Source organism: Rhineura floridana, chromosome 9 (genome assembly GCF_030035675.1).
Source record: "Rhineura floridana isolate rRhiFlo1 chromosome 9, rRhiFlo1.hap2, whole genome shotgun sequence".
In the NCBI taxonomy this organism is placed as follows: Eukaryota; Metazoa; Chordata; class Lepidosauria; order Squamata; family Rhineuridae; genus Rhineura; species Rhineura floridana.
Genome location: NC_084488.1, coordinates 90,654,573 through 90,667,443, shown reverse-complemented (window position 1 = coordinate 90,667,443; position 12,871 = coordinate 90,654,573). Strand labels below are relative to the sequence as shown.

At 45.7% G+C, this 12,871-nt stretch overlaps 1 protein-coding gene across 2 annotated transcripts in view; it reads right to left on the bottom strand.

Annotated features, from left to right (window-relative positions):
- The window catches only part of ELOVL6 (ELOVL fatty acid elongase 6), a 120,435-nt gene extending 107,721 nt beyond the window's left edge, over positions 1 to 12,714 (bottom strand). The window contains exon 1 of one of the 2 annotated variants that reach the window (XM_061585398.1): positions 12,625 to 12,714. The gene's annotated coding sequence lies outside the window, so the exon portion shown is untranslated. The remainder of the gene's footprint in view (positions 1 to 12,624) is intronic. The other variant, XM_061585395.1, reaches the window with a different exon arrangement.
- Between the last annotated feature and the right edge of the window lie 157 nt (positions 12,715 to 12,871).

The following is a 12,871-nucleotide window of genomic DNA, read 5'->3' as shown; positions in this document are numbered from 1 at the left end:
CATGATTCCGTACACCATGGATACAGGAAGTGGGCCAGAGTTGGCCAGTGGCGTCCCGGTCCGTTGGGATCGGTTTCAGCCTCTTTCCTCTGAGGAAGTGGACAAGCTGCTCTCTACTGTGAGGCCGACCACCTGTCTGTTTGATCCTTGCCCTACGTGGCTCATTATGGGCTGCAAAGAGAGACTGAGCGGAGGGATCAAGGCAGTGGTGAATGCTTCCTTGGAAGAAGGTGTAATGCCATTAGCCCTCAAGGAGGCGGTAATAAAGCCCATCTTGAAAAAGTCCTCCTTGGATCCCCTAGAGTTGAACAACTTTCGCCCAGTCTCTAATTTGCCATTCTTGGGCAAGGTGATCGAGCGAGTGGTGGCCAAACAGTTACAGACACACTTGGATGAAGCAGATTACTTAGATCCATTCCAATTGGGCTTCAGGACTGGACATGGAACTGAAACAGCCTTGGTCGCTCTGGTGGATGATTTGAGGAGGGCATTGGATAGGGGAGAACATGCATTCCTCGTCCTCCTGGATCTCTCAGCGGCTTTTGATACCGTCGACCACGGTAACCTCTTGGATCGCCTGGAGGGAATAGGAATAGGGGGCACTGTTTTACGGTGGTTCCATTCCTATCTCTCAGAAAGGCATCAATGTGTAGCATTGGGAGATGAGATTTCAGACCCTTGGCCTCTCAATTGTGGTGTGCCACAGGGTTCTATCCTCTCTCCCATGCTGTTCAACATCTATGTAAAGCCACTGGGGGCCATCATCAGGATATTTGGGTTGCAGTGTCACCAATATGCGGATGACACTCAGCTCTATCTCTCAATTAAGTCCTCACCGGAGTTGGCTGTGGATACTATTTCCAAGTGCCTGAAGTCCGTAAGTGAATGGATGGGAGGTAATCGGCTGAAACTGAACCCTGACAAGACCGAGGTACTGCTCGTGGGAGACAAGAGAAGGTTAGGAGATATAGACCTGGTGTTTAATGGGGTAATATTGCCCCTGAAGGACCAGGTCTGCAGCCTCGGGGTCATTCTTGACTCCCAGCTGTCCATGGAGGCTCAGGTCTTGGCAGTGAACCGGGCAGCTTGGTATCAATTACATCTAATACAGAGGCTGCGACCCTACCTTCCTGTCCATCTGCTCCCACGGGTGGTACATGCCCTGGTCTCCTCTCGCTTAGACTGCTGTAATGCGCTCTACGTTGGGTTACCCTTGAAAATGGTCCAGAAATTATAGCTGGTACAGAATGCGGCGGCACGTTTGATTAAGAACAGCCGCCGCCGTGATCATATCACGCCGGTGTTAGAAGATCTACACTGGCTACCAGTTGTTTACCGGGCCCAATTCAAGGTGTTGGTCTTAACCTTTAAAGCCCTATATGGTTTCGGCCCAGTTTATCTGAAGGAGCGCCTCCAGCATCACCAAATATGCCGCCTAACGAGATCAGCCTCACAAGATCTTCTCTCGGTCCCACCAGTTAAAACAGCTAGACTGGTGTGGATCAGAGAGAGGGCATTTTCAATCGTGGCCCCCACCCTCTGGAATTCCCTACCCTATGACCTTCGCTATGCCCCCTCCCTGGCAAGTTTCCGCTGAGTCTTGAAAACCTGGCTATTTAGGCAGGCCTACAAGACTCTTGGGGCGGACTAGTTTTATTTTGTATAGATGTGGGTGGTTTTAGATTAATTGGGGATTTTGGTTTTGGTTTATATTTGTCAGGATGCAGGATTGGGGCCCTAGCACTTCAGAGGAGGAGGAGGAGGAGCAGATCACTTTCCCAGAGCTGTGTGCATTAGAGGAAGAGGAGTGGGGAGAAGTCCCAGAGACAGGACTGTTTAGCAGTGAAGACCTTGAAGCTCCAGGCACAGACGATTCCCAGGAACTTCCCACGCTCACCCCCCTTACCAGACCAGAACAGTTAGAGGCGAAAGGAGGGGGAATGCAACTCCCTCCTCAGCCAGAGAAAAGCCCGCTCGACAGTTTAAGCCAAGCCCCCCTGCTCTCACCCATCCTCGAGTCTGAACTCTCAGAAGAGGAGGGGGCAGAGCTTCCCCCTTCACCCCAGACTAGGAGACAGCAGAAACATGCAAGGGGGAGAGAGAGAAGGGGCGTGGATGAAAGTATGTTGAGGTGGAGTGAGAGAATTCGTGCCAAAAAGCCCCCTCCTTAAGGGACCGGATGAATGTGAATTCCTTGTTCTGTCAACTCTCTTGCATGTCGCTGGACACGTGTTATTGTGTTGCTTCATGAGAATATGTAGTTTCTGTTTGGATATTACTTTAATAAAGACTGAATTGCTTTCAACCACTGGTCTGGTTCCTGAGTTTAGTCCTGGACACGACAGATTGACAGAACCACCTACTTCACCCTCAACGCTCCCACCGCTTGAACGTGACAAGATGGAGAAGGGAGCAGGGGGAACAAATCCCACTTCTGAGACGGAGGAAGTGAGACAGCTGAGAGCTAATGTGGCGGATCTATAGGCAGATGTTCAAACCTTGTTAGCGGCTGTCAGGACTTTGAAGACTGACAATCAGACCTTGAAAACCACGATCGATCAGATGCGAACAGCCCCTCAGGCCGCTGTGGTGAAGATTCCTATAGGATTGCCACCAAAATATGCAGGACAGAGTGAGCAGCTCTCTACTTTCGTGGCTCAATGTGAATTGTATTTGGACATCAGGAATGCAGAGTTTCCTAGTGATGTGTCCAAAGTGGCCTTCGTGATCAGTCTCTTGGAAGGAGAAGCTGCCAAATGGGTAACTCCGTACCTGGTCAGAAAGGATGGCCTTCTGGGAAGATATAGAGAATTTATGCAAGCCATGACTGAGATGTTCCAGGACCCTCAAAGGGCCGAGACGGTGGCCAGGCAGTTGGGAGCCTTGAAGCAAGGAAAAGGAACCGTGTCGGAGTACACTAACGCCTTTAAAATTCTGTCCCAGGAAACTGGTTATAATGATGCAGCCTTGATGTTTATGTATAGGAGTGGACTGAGTTCTGAAATCTTGGATGACTTGGCTAGAACTACCTCCCCCCAAATAATCTGCCTGGAATGATTGGGCTGTGCCTGCAGATCGATGACCGGTTGGAAGGGAGGCGCCTGGAAAAGAAACAGGAAATCCAGAGATACTCAGTTTCGGCATCTCGCAGCAAGACCCCTTCAACCCCAGGGACATCAGGCAATGCGACCGAAGGACAGGGGGAGGCTAGGCCGAAGCTGTCGGAAGAAGAAAAGGAGAGGCGACGTCGAGAACGTCTCTGCTTTTACTATGCCAAGCCGAACCATGTGGCTAGGGATTGCGAACTGAAAGGGAAAAAACCAGAGCCGGCAGGAAACTAACGAACCCAGTCCACGTACAGCCCGGTGGACTGGGGGCCACGACGTACAAAGGGCCTCCGGTGGCAAAACCTCCTTCAAAAGGAGTCTTGGTGCTACCAATTCGGATTATAACTCCCAAAGGAGTAATGTTTAACCCCACCGCGTTAATTGACAGTGGAGCAACCACGAATTTTATTGATGCAGAGTTGGCAAAGCGTTACGGAATTTCCCAATGGAAATTAGACACCCGTCTGTCGGTGGAGACCATAGATGGGAGACCCTTGAAAGGAGGGGGGGTAACGCGAGCCACGGAGGAATTGAAACTACAAATCCCGGGGCATGAAGAGTTCATTTCGCTGTATGTGTCAGACCTCTCGAACTTTGATGTGATCCTGGGAATGCCCTGGTTAGTCAAGCATGACCCAAAGATAGCGTGGAAGGACGCGGTGGTGTGGTTCACTTCTCAGTATTGCCAGGAAAACTGTCAGCCCGAAGAAACCACCAACACGTTGGCAGGGGCAGTGCAGGAAGCCAAGCAAGTGATCCTTCCCTCGAAGTATGTGGAATTTAAAGATGTATTTGATGAAAAAGAGGCAGAGATCTTACCCCCCCACCGCCCTTATGACTGTACAATTGATTTAGTGCCTGGAGCGAGCATTCCATCGGGAAGAATTTACTCTCTCACAGAGAAAGAGAGAGAGGCACTGAGGGAATTTCTGGAGAAAAATCTGAAGCGAGGTTTTATACGTCCCTCGCATTCCTCCGCTGGAGCGCCCCTGTTGTTCGTGAAGAAGAAAGGGGGGGAGCTCAGGCCTTGTAATGACTTCCATGCCTTAAATCAAATCACTATTCCTAACAGCTACCCGCTGCCCCTGATTTCGGAGTTGTTAGACCGACTGCGCTCTGCAAAAATGTTCACGAAACTGGACTTAAGAGAAGGATACAATCTGATCAGAATGAAGGAGGGACATGAATGGAAGACAGCATTTCTGACCTCCTATGGTCAATTTGAATATTTAGTGATGCCATTCGGGCTTTGTGGAAGTCCTGGCGTGTTTCAAAAGTTCATGAACGAAGTGTTTAGAGACCTCCTGGACAAGTATGTAATTTGTTATTTAGATGATATTCTGGTGTTTTCAAAGAACCAAGAAGACCATGATCAGTATGTGAAAACTGTGTTGGGAAGACTGAGAGAGAACCATTTGTATGCTAAGTTAGAGAAATGTGAGTTTGACCTATCGTCTCTGGACTTTCTTGGATACTGCATCTCAGCAGAAGGAGTGGAAATGGACCCAGAAAAAATGAGTTGTTTATTGGATTGGGGGCAACCGGCCACTAAAAAGGATGTACAACGTTTTTTGGGATTTGCCAACTACTACAGAAAGTTCATTCCAGGCTTTTCCAAGTTAACAGCCCCTCTCACTGACTGTTTAAGGGGAAAAAGGAAGTTTCAATGGACAGAGGACGCTGCAAGCGCCTTCGAAGAGCTGAAGAGAAAGTTTTCCTCTGAGCCCATTTTGCGTTTTGCCGACCCCACCCGTCCTTTCATCGTGGAAGTGGACGCTGTGGATTTTGCCATCGGGGGGGTTCTCTTACAGCTGAATGGGGAAGGGACGGAGCTACACCCTTGCGCGTATTTTTCCAGAAAACTCAAGGACGCTGAAAGGAATTACACAGTGTGGGGAAAGGAGTTACTAGCCATCAAAGATTCTTTTGAGAATTGGAGACAGTATTTGGAGGGGGCTCTGCATCAGATAGAAGTGCGTTCAGACCACAAGAACCTGGAGAGCCTACAGACGGCCTGAAAGCTGAATCAGAGACAGATACGCTGGTCGCAGTTCTTTACCAGGTTCAACTTCAAGATTACTTACCATGCCCATGCCAAAAACCAGAGAGCAGATGCTCTATCCAGACAACCGCAATACAAAGGAGGTGAAATTGACAACCAACCCCAGTACGTTGTTCTGCCAGAGAAGCTGATGTTGGGAACATGCCAGCCTTCTTGGGAAGAAGAGCTCAGAAAGGCTCAAAAGGAGGATCCAGCCATGCAACAGTACATTCAGGAGATGGAACAGAGTCAAGACCCAGAAGTAAACTTCCATTGGAAAGATGGACTGTTGTGGTTTAAAGCCGCCAGATATGTGCCAAAGGGGGATCTAAGACTCAGAGTCTTGCGTCAGTGTCATGACTCTATCACAGCTGGGCACTTTGGCATCTTTAAGACCATTCAGAATGTAGCCAAGGACTTTTGGTGGCCCCAAATGCGCAGAGACATTGAGAACTATGTAAAATCCTGTTCTGTCTGTATGCGGACAAAAACAGACACGGGAAGACCCCCAGGATTGTTGGAACCCCTCCCCATTCTGAACGAACCCTGGAAGGACCTATCCATGGATTTTATAACTGATTTACCAAAGTCACAAGGAATGATGGCCATACTGGTCGTCGTGGACTCCCTTACCAAGATGGCACATTTCCTCCCTTGCCCCGGGGCCTTAGAGGCTAAAGAGACAGCCAAGCTGTTCATAAAGGAAATCTACTGGCTGCATAGTTTGCCAAATAGCTTAGTTTCGGATCGGGGAACTCAATTCACAGCTAAGTTTTGGAGGACAGTTTGGAGACAGTTGCAGACGGAGTTAAAACTTTCTTCGGCTCATCACCCCCAGACGGACGGGCAGACAGAGAGACTGAACACTGTTTTAGAGAGGTATTTACGCTGTTATGTTTCCTATCAACAGACTGACTGGGTTTCCTATTTGCATTTCGCAGAGTTTGCCTATAATAATTCCTTGCACACTAGCACTGGGCAAACACCCTTCTTTGCTAACTATGGATTCCATCCCAAAGCCTTCCCCAGTAGTACAGAGAGTGTACTTGTGCCTGCAGCAGGGGAATTTCTGCAGGAACTACAGGCTGTGCAGCAGGTACTTAAACAACAATTAAACGATGCCAAAATTGAGTATAAACGAATTGCTGATCAACAACGAAGAGAGGGGGCCCCCCTCCAACCAGGAGACCAGGTGTGGTTGTCCACTCGCTTCCTTCAGATGCCGGGCAAGTGTAGGAAGCTGCAGGACAAGAGAGTGGGGCCCTTTGAAGTAAATCAATCTCGTGGCTTATAGACTGAAGTTGCCAGCTACTTTCAAAATACACCCTGTGTTTCATCGCTCCTTGTTAACGAAAGCAGCCACTCCCAGTGATTTACGACCAGAGGAGGTTCCGGGGGCACCCATTCTAGTGGATGGACAACCAGAGTTTGAAGTGGAACAGATTCTTGATTCCAGAAAGAGGCGTAATCAATTACAATACTTAATTCACTGGAAGGGGTATGGGCCAGCTGACAGATCATGGGAAAATGAGAGGGATGTGCACGCCCCAGAATTAGTGAAAGAATTCCATCAAAGGTTTCCCCATCGTCCTACGCCGACCAGTGGAGGGGGGGCACAGCATGAGAGAGGGGATGGTGTCAGGATGCAGGATTGGGGCCCTAGCACTTCAGAGGATGAGGAGGAGGAGCAGATCACTTTCCCAGAGCTGTGTGCATTAGAGGAAGAGGAGTGGGGAGAAGTCCCAGAGACAGGACTGTTTAGCAGTGAAGACCTTGAAGCTCCAGGCACAGACGATTCCCAGGAACTTCCCACACTCACCCCCCTTACCAGACCAGAACAGTTAGAGGCGAAAGGAGGGGGAATGCAACTCCCTCCTCAGCCAGAGAAAAGCCCGCTCGACAGTTTAAGCCAAACCCCCCCCTGCTCACCCATCCTCGAGTCTGAACTCTCAGAAGAGGAGGGGGCAGAGCTTCCCCCTTCACCCCGGACTAGGAGACAGCAGAAACGCGCAAGGGGGAGAGAGAGAAGGGGTGTGGATGAAAGTATGTTGAGGCGGAGTGAGAGAATTCGTGCCAAAAAGCCCCCTCCTTAAGGGACCGGATGAATGTGAATTCCTTGTTCTGTCAACTCTCTTGCATGTCGCTGGACACGTGTTATTGTGTTGCTTCATGAGAATATGTAGTTTCTGTTTGGATATTACTTTAATAAAGACTGAATTGCTTTCAACCACTGGTCTGGTTCCTGAGTTTAGTCCTGGACACGACAATATTGTATTTTGGTTTATACTGTATATGTTGTATATCATTTTATTATGTACGTCACCTAGAGTGGCCATTAACTTGGCCAGATAGGCGACTCAGAAATAAAATGTATTATTATTATTATTATATTTTGTTTTCCCTTTTTGTCTTCCAGATTCTGCAACCAGATGATATGGCTCTTGAAGGAGTGAGATCCACAAATAGTACTCTTGATCCTGATTAGTTAGACTCTAGGAGGAGACTAAATAATTGGACCATGGAGGCAGTAAATGTCTACATAAGGGAGGGAGTGGTTTCCATAGCTTTGACGGTAACTATGGTGAGATGGTTCCTTTTAAAAGCCCACAGATGATTTGGCTGACCCTGTTAACTTTAGATGAGCAGTCTCTGGTCTCTTTTCCTTTGGGAAAATATTGGAGCAACAGACTGTGGCAGTTAAGCCCCACAGGTTCTTGGATGACACGGATTAAATTTTGATCTTTTTCTGACATTTTTGATTTGGTTTTGGGACATAGACTGCCTTGGTTGATTGGATGACGTGCTGGGAGAAGGGCTGTGACTCAGTGGAAGAGAATTTGCATTGCATGCAGAAGGTCTCAAGTTCAATCCATGGCACCACAACTGAGAAAGACTCCTGATTAAACCGTGGAGAGCTGCTGCCATTCAGTGTAGATAGTACTGAATTAGATGGACCAATGGGCCTGACTAAGTGTGAGGCAGCTTTCTGTGTGTGTTCCTGTTCTTCTCCCTGCATCTCTTAGCAGTCCTTGACACCATCCACCTGACACAGGATTCATTCTTCTTGTTTTCCTTGTCAAAGTGGACAATAGAACTACACATTATGCTGAACACATAAGCAGCTACATCCCTTGTTCTTCCTTAATTAATTATAGATGTTATTGAGATCACAGTGAATGGGGAGATGAGGTTTATTCCTTCCCTCCCCAGCTACAGACTGTATCCCATCCCAAAGTGGCCAGCCCATGTGGCTAAAAGTCTAAATGAAAAAAGGGTCACAAAGGGAATTTTTTTTCTTTTAAGACTTGTAGCTGCATATGGGGGATTATTGGGGGGGAGGGGGTTGCAGCACAGCTGTTATTAAAGAAAGCAAGAGACTTGGTCACATGCTACATATTTAGGGTTGTTTACAATTTGACCTTAAGGAAGTGATGCTGGGAAGTTGTTGCTCTGTCTCATAGCCTTTGGCTTACAAGTTGCTGTGAAGATACATGTTGTCTCCCATTCTGTTTCTGGTGCTCTTAAAGGTTGTTTGGAGATATGGGGTATGTGGTGTCATCCCAGTGACACTAATGCTTTACCCCTCCCCGCAGGGAAATAGTGAAAGTTCTGAGCAGGTGCCCCAGACCAGTATTAGGTGGATTAAATCAAAGTTCTTCACCCTTGGGTCACCAGATGTTGTTGGACTAGAACTCCCATAATCCTAGATCATTGCTTAAATTGTGGGGACTTATGGGAGTTGCAATCCAACAGCATATGAGTACTCAAAGTTGACAAAGACTGGACTAGATAAAAGTGAATAAACTGAATCTCAATGCAGACAGGATAGAAGTATTGTTGACTGAGAATATCATAAAGCAGGAGTAGCTAATCTTGGTCCCTCCAAATGTTGTTGGACTACAACTCCTACCAGCCCCAGCCAGCATCATCAATGGTCAGAGATTATGGGAGTTGTCATTCCACAACATCTGGAGGGGCACAGATTAGCCATCCTGGACTACGTTTTCCTATATGAATATAACCATTGTTGCCAATCTTGTTTGGAGGTCCTTCTCCAACTCTTTTCACCATCAGCGTTAGAGAGTGGAGGCCACCCAGGACAGTCTTCTCAGCAGTGACACCAAGGTTATAAAACTCTATCCTGTAGCCCTCCTGTTGATCTTCAGATGTCAGACAAAGTGGTCTTTTTTCAGAGACCCTTTGCGATTCTCCGAATTTGCCTTTTTTTTTATTAAGAGGATTTCTGCCCTGCCCTTCACTAAAATATCCTTAGAGCTGCCGAGAATCAGTAAAAAACAAAACATAAATGAACATTTTCTTCATTTGCTGTTCCCATTGTTTGTTTTCAGGTTCCTGTTGTGTTATAGCAGTTTTGTGTATGTAAGATCAAACAACAAAACAAGTCACATTTTTTAATTACTAACAAAAGGCAATGTGTTTAACATATTTTTCTCTTTGTGTAGGTAAGTGTATGTGCAAGATCCATTGACAACCTGTATAGTTCAGTGCGTTTTGGCTAATGACACATAATAGTACAGGTTGTGCTTAGCCTCTTTTCCATAATCTGAGGAAAGGCATTAATAAATGTTACTGCATATGTCCCTGATTTGTATGTGAGATAAAATCATACCACATTATATAAACAACAAATAGCACAGTGGGGAGGAGAGCCTGGCTGGGAGTCCAGAGTCTGTGAGTTCAAATCCCCGCTCATGTCTCCTGGGTGTCAAGGGCCAGCTAAAGATCACCCCCACAGTGTGTGGCTCAGGGATTACGTGCCGTGCCACCTGTGCAGCCATGGGCAAGCTGCAATAGTCCTAAGGAGCCCAGTTGCACCCCAGCTGGCAGTTACGGACAAGGAAGGGGCTGGCTTATGCAGCTGTGGCAAGCTGAGCAGGCCCTAGCCAGGTGGGGAGGACTAGCCTCAGAGGGAGGCAATGGTAAACCCCCTCTGAATACCGCTTACCATGAAAACCCTATTCATAGGGTAGCCATAAGTCAGGATCGACTTGAAGGCAGTCCATTTCCATTTTTAGTTAGTTTAAGTTGATAGGCCAATTTTTCAGCCATGGCTGTTTGCCATAGCTCATTGTACCAAGAATTCAGTGTCAAAAGTTTTGCAGTTTCCCCACTTTGTGTTATTTTATTTAAGATATTTATATACTACTTAATCATTCACATTTCTAAGTTTTGCACATAAAAACAAGCCGTACAGAAAGTGAAACAATAAAACAATAAAACCAACATAAAGCCAAACACTACCTAAAATGCCTGTTGGGGCAAAAAATTATTTGGCTGCAATCCAGTACATGTCAACTGAGAAGTAAGCTCCATTGGGTTCAATGGGACTCCCAGTTGAGTGTGTTTTGGATTGCACACTTAGTCATGTGCCTGAAGTTCAACAAGGATGTCCTCTCTCTAATCGGAATTGGAAGGGAGTTCCATAGGCTCGAGCCCATTACTCTGAATGTGCTACACTGCATATTATTACCTTGCAAGCAGCCATAATGCTATTAGATCTTAGACGTCACTTTCTCTCAAATTGTTATAAGAGCTAATACTGGGATAACATACACTGTTTGATGTGTAATGTTTGCCATTAAAACTGTGATGCAATATATGATCACACACACACATATATATGTGCACCTTGCTGATTGCAATTTCTGTGTTTATCTTGCTTTTTTGGTGCTATTCACATACGCATTACTCAAGTGTTGTCTTTAGCTTATAAAGCCCCAAATGACTTGGGTTCAAACTACTTGAAAGAACACCTCTCCGGTTAACCTGATAACCCATGTTTTCTTCTGAGAAGACTCTCCTTGCAGTCCTGCCAGCAGGCCTAATACAGGAGGTGGTGACATGGGGAAGGGCGTTCTTGGTTGTTGTGTTACCCCATCTGTGGAATTCTCTCTCCCTGGAAATACTCGGCTCCTTCCTTGTTGAATTTCAAGTGTGGTGCGAAGACACATTTTTAAAATGCAGTCTTCAGGTCAGAATGCTGCTGGTTGATTCTCTGTGATACAGGATTTATGCTGTGGTTTCGTTCAATCGATCTGACTGTTTTAAATGTCACTTTTTTACTTTTTTAATAAAAAGTTTTAAATTATCATATTTATTCTGTAATTTATAGATGCAATTGACCTAATGAGTAAACTACCTTGGGATGAAGAGGGGTCCAGAAATTATAAATTAATTAATAAAATATTATGGATCTTTTTAGACCCCAAACATTTTAATATGTAAATGATAACTGCACACATTTCTTCTAAGATAGTGTCTGTTGTGACACTGACACACATGCCTCATCTAAAAACAAATTACTTTTCTTCACAATTATTGTTTCATTCACATGCAAATTTAATCAGTTGATTGAAACTCGGGATTAATCAACTATGACTTCTTTAATCAGTTGACAGATTATTAAGCTATGAGGCTTTACTCAGTGGACAGGCTTTCTTAACTTAATTTATTGACTGTTCTCAGTGCATGATTACTACTTCATTTGTGAATAGCTGTAAATATAATTTTCACTTCAGTAAACAGCCAATATTTAAATTGATAAATACTGATAATTTTTAAAAGTACTAATTTCATTTCTTAAGTTCTCAGTGGCTTTTATATTCCACCAAACAACTCTATCCAAAGTTAAGTATTGTTATTGGTTTCAATGGGAAAAGACAACTGCAATCCCATTCTCGATTTGGTAGGAGTAAGCCCCCTTGATCTCGGTGGGATTTACCTTTGAGTACACATGTATAGGTTTGCATTGAAAAATGCTTATGCTTGGCTAGATTTTCCTCACTGAGTTTGTTTGAAAATTAGAACTGTATTAGGCTGTAATCCTAGCCATGTCTACTCAGATGTAAATACTACTGAATTCAATGGGACTTACTCCCAGGTTAGTGAGGTTAGGATTGTAGCCTTGATTGTTTTATTTTTTCCTGTTTCTGGGAAGGCAACTAAGTTTATCGTTACAGTTTCTCTGTCGTAGGTAATAGTGCAATCCAGTACATGTCTACTCACAAGTAAGCTCCATTGGGTTCAATGGATTTACTCCCAGGTAAGTGTGTATTGGATTGCAACCTAAGTGAGGAAATGTAGTAGAGCTAGGTGAGAGAAACGATTTTGTTTCCTAGAAAAAAACCCTGAGCGTACTAAAACTGTTGAGCTTTAAAACCAAGGAGGTCTACAGTTGACGAAGACAACAGGATTCCCTAGCGGAATGTCAAAATGGACTGCACCACCAAGAGCTGGGGGGGAGGGAGAGAGAATTCGGGACTCTTTTCAAATCATCTGTATAAAGGATAATCGATACACTGAACACACAGTGCTGAAACATAACTAAGTAAAAGATTTTTAAATAATCCGTTGCAGTGATTGTCTTAAACCAAGCGCGACTTTTGAACTCAACCAACCAGTTTCGCGGTATATATAAACGGACGATAGAAGTTAGGCGATCCGGCTTTTCCTCACCTTTGTCTCAGTCGGAATGATCTCAGGGTCTAGATTGTTCTGCAAACTGAGGTATGAATGAAGTGACGTCACGCTCAGGCGAGCGCGGAGACGGCAGGAGAGCCGCGGCGTGCTTAGCCATTAATACCGCCTCATGTCCTGTAGGCGTGTCCTTTGCCGATCATCCGATGTGTAACGGCCATGTGCTTCTCTCTCACACACAAAAAGAACTTTTGCAGGTGTCCCCTAACCGAGGCCTGTGTTTAGT